The sequence below is a fragment of the Adiantum capillus-veneris genome, chromosome 9 (genome assembly GCF_014529385.1).
Source record: "Adiantum capillus-veneris isolate H3 chromosome 9, ASM1452938v2, whole genome shotgun sequence".
Classification (NCBI taxonomy): domain Eukaryota; kingdom Viridiplantae; phylum Streptophyta; class Polypodiopsida; order Polypodiales; family Pteridaceae; genus Adiantum; species Adiantum capillus-veneris.
The window spans coordinates 115,807,689-115,811,617 of NC_140939.1; the positions used below are offsets into that span (position 1 = coordinate 115,807,689).

Below are 3,929 nucleotides of genomic sequence, written 5' to 3' on the forward strand. Positions count from 1 at the left end.
TTTCCCATCTACAAGTTGGGAGCGCTAATGAAGAGTAGAGCTTCCAGTGCCTAGCGCTTCTAGACACTCATCAGCCCGACATTTGTGGGTCTAGCAACAGCCATTATCTATAGTTTTTTCTCTAGATCAGCATAGCATTTTCCAGATTAAGCCCCATACCAGCCATTGTAGTAGGATAGCCAACGTTTGCAAAATTGGTCAACCCATTATTGGCCATTGGCAGCCCACATCAAGATGGATTCAAAGGTGCATCCAACTCAGCCCCGAGGTGCTTCATTATGAAGAGTTACCATGGTAGCAATCCCCATTTGAGTTGGTAGAGTTGTATTGAGGCTTGAATTATTGTGTCCATTCCGTTTACGCAATCAAAAGCAAATACCACAACGGCAATGGTGTGCATGTGATTGCATTGGGAGAGACACTCTCGCTTTGCATCTGCCAAAAATAGCCCAAATCTTATTGACCCTACCCAAATTGGGCATATCTGGCAATCAATGCATTCAAAGAGATGGCATCCTATATGAGGAAGCTCTCTCCCACTTTTTGTGCTTTATGAAGTGCTTCACATTTGTCATACCTAGAAAGAAGTTCAGACATTGCACACACCTAGAATACTTTGTGTGTGTGTGTGTGTGTGTGTGTGTGTGTGTGTGTGTGTGTGTGTGTGTGAGAGAGAGAGAGAGAGAGAGAGAGAGAGAGGGAGAGAGAGACAGAGAGAGAGAGAGAGGGAGAGAGAGAGATTCACTACACATACTTGAGAGAGAGAGAGAGAGAGAGAGAGAGAGAGAGAGAGAGAGAGAGAGAGAGAGAGAGAGAGAGAGAGAGAGAGAGGGGGGGGGAGGGAGGGAGAGAGAGGGAGAGGGCGAGCGGGGCAGGGAACGGGAGGTGTGACTCAAAAGACATATTGGCAACAAAAATAATACAATTATGGAGCTCCTCTGAGAATGTAGTATCCAAAGAAGACAACCAAGAGTCATGAGCAAATTGGTATCCACTACATACGTAAGCCTCCCCCAAAATGTAGTCAATATCTGCAAAGCCACCAAAATATAGATCCGCTAAGCCTATAAATGAGAAAGAAGTGAGTATTACTATCGATTACATAATTCACTTCTTGCAAGGGTTGCTCTGCTTTGAACTAAATGGAACATCTCCAACGGCATTAATCCCCTTCTTGGGCCAATGGGTCGTTACCAATGCATGGAGCTTGTTTGAGATAGATCTAACTTTGGAGACATCTGTAGTACGTTGTACTGCTACGGCGGTCAATTTGTTGCTAGTGCTTCGTAATTCAGGCACAATGCTTTTGAAATACATGCTATCCTTGTCAAGAAAAGACCTCTCCAAGAGACTCATGATTTTTGTCTGGTTGCTTTCTATGCGAGAAAGTTTTTCTTGCACTGAGCTCTGCTGCTGCAAAATACCATTGATCTGTAGCTGCATCCGCTCCTCTAGATGATGAAGATAAACCCCTTGCTCATATTGTGAATGGCTCAACCAGTGAATGCTCTCTCTTTAGGAAACCTGTGATGCTTCCGCTCTTTCACATGAGGCTTGAATCTTGGAGCATACTGTGTAGATGATACCTAGTCCATCTACAATTTACTTCTTTGCAGGTCAATCCCCACCTCGGGCAACGCGCTTGGCATTTCGTGAATTGTTGCCTAGGTCTCTCTCTAGGGTAGAAAATATCACCTCCAAAGAATCTCCTCTAGAGCTAAGCACTTGCTCCATTACTGTAAGAATAAGATATATATTTAGCACTGGGTTATACATGTTTTTCTCTCTATCTATTTCTCCCTCTCTATTTTTCCCCTATCCACCTCTCTATACCTCCCTCTCTATAGTGCAAGGTGTCCATAGAGAGAGCAATAGCCAAAGCCTATGTGCATCCTATGGCCATAGCAAAAGGTTGTTGACTTTCCTATGGGCATAATGTGAAACCGAGCGTGCACGCACGCACACACACACACACACACACACACACAGAGGCTATACCTATATAGCTATACAACTTATTTTTGCCATGTGGGCGAGGGGAATCAATGACAGTAGTGGCAGACCTCTCGTGCACACACACACACACACACACACACACACAGAGGCTATACCTATATAGCTATACAGATTGTTTTCACCATGTGGGCGAGGGGAATCAACGACGATAGTGGCAGACCTCTCTCTCTCTCTCTCTCTCTCTCTCTCTCTCTCTCTCTCTCTCTCTCTCTCATGTGTAGGCATATCCCACAATGAGTGCATTCCAAGAGACAACATCCCATAGATTAAGCTCATTGAAAGCACCTTTTGTGCTTTATGAAGTGCATGGCATTTGGCATACATGTCGACCAAGGCAATGCTAGAATTCAAGGTTTTTACACTAAATTTCTCTACAGGTTGTAGGTTTTCTCAAGTTCAAATTTAAAATTTAGAGGTAAATACCAAAATTGGTAAGTGCGATTACATTAAACCTAGGTTTTTTCTAGCTCTGCGAGCCCCACCATCATCAGAGCCCCGTATCAATGCAAAATAGCGCATATAAGCTCCTCTTCCCCCCTGTTTATTTGTCTGTCTGTTGATCCATCAATAATGAGTTGTAGAGCAATGCCTCAATTCCTCCTCCTCCTCCCTTTTGAAATTGAGTTTGCCATGTGTTTTCTTGGTTTCAAGCCTAGTTCACCCCCGTGAGTAGATTGTTTTTATCATGTGGGGGAGGGGAACCGATGACGGTAGTGGTAGACCTCTCTCTCTCTCTCTCTCTCTCTCTCTCTCTCTCTCTCTCTCTCTCTCTCTCTCTCTCTCACACACACACACACACACACACACACACACACACACACACACACACACATGCCAAATATGGTGCATTTTGGAAAGCACAAAAAGTGATTGAGAAGCTTCCTGTGTGGGATGTCGTCTCTTGGAATGCACTAATTGTGGGATATGCCTAACTTGGTTAGGGCCAAGAGAGCGGATGCCCCACCTAATGCTTCTCGTCCATTAGCTCCATCCCCCCCTCTCTCCCTCTCTCCCTCTCTCTGTCTCTCTCATGTGTAGGCATATCCCACAATGAGTGCATTCCGAGAGATGACATCCCATAGATTAAGCTCATTGAGAGCACCTTTTGTGCTTTATGAAGTGCATGACATTTCGCATACATGTCGACCAAGGCAATGCTAGAATTCAAGGTTTTTACACTAAATTTCTCTATAGGTTGTAGGTTTTCTCAAGTTCAAATTTAAAATTTAGAGGTAAATACCAAAGTTTGTAAGTGGGATTACATTAAACCTAGGTTTTTTCTAGCTCTGCGAGCCCCACCATCATCAGAGCTCCGTATCAATGCAAAAAAGCGCATATAAGCTCCTCTTCCCCCCTATTTATTTGTATGTTGTCTGCTGATCCGTAAATAATGAGTTGTAGAGCAATGCCTCAATTCCTCCTCCTCCTGGCTTTTGAAACTAAGTTTGCCATGTGTTTTCTTGGCTTCAAGCCTAGTTCGCCCCCGTGAGTAGATTGTTTTTGTCATGTGGGGGAGGGGAACCGACGACGGTAGTGGCAGATCTCTCTCTCTCTCTCTCTCTCTCTCTCTCTCTCTCTCTCTCTCTCACACACACACACACACACACACACACACACACACACATGCCAAATCTGGTGCATTTCGGAAAACACAAAAAAGTGATTGAGAATCTCCCTCTGTAGGATGTGTCTCTTGGAATGCACTGATTGTGGGATAGGCCTAACTTGGTTAGGGCCAAGAGAGTGGCTGCCCCACCTAATGCTTCTCGTCCATCAGCTCCATCCCTCTCTCTCTCTCTCTCTCTCTCTCTCTCTCTCTCTCTCTCTCTCTCTCTCTCTCTCTCTCTCTCTCTCTCTCTCTCTCTCTCTCTCTCCAATATTCTACTCATGTGTAGGCATTCCAAGAGACGACA

The 3,929-nt window shown here is 44.7% G+C and overlaps 1 pseudogene; it reads right to left on the reverse strand.

Moving 5' to 3' along the window:
- Positions 1-1,107: 1,107 nt before the first annotated feature.
- LOC147451032 (uncharacterized) overlaps positions 1,108-3,929 on the reverse strand; it is a 19,706-nt pseudogene continuing 16,884 nt past the window's right edge.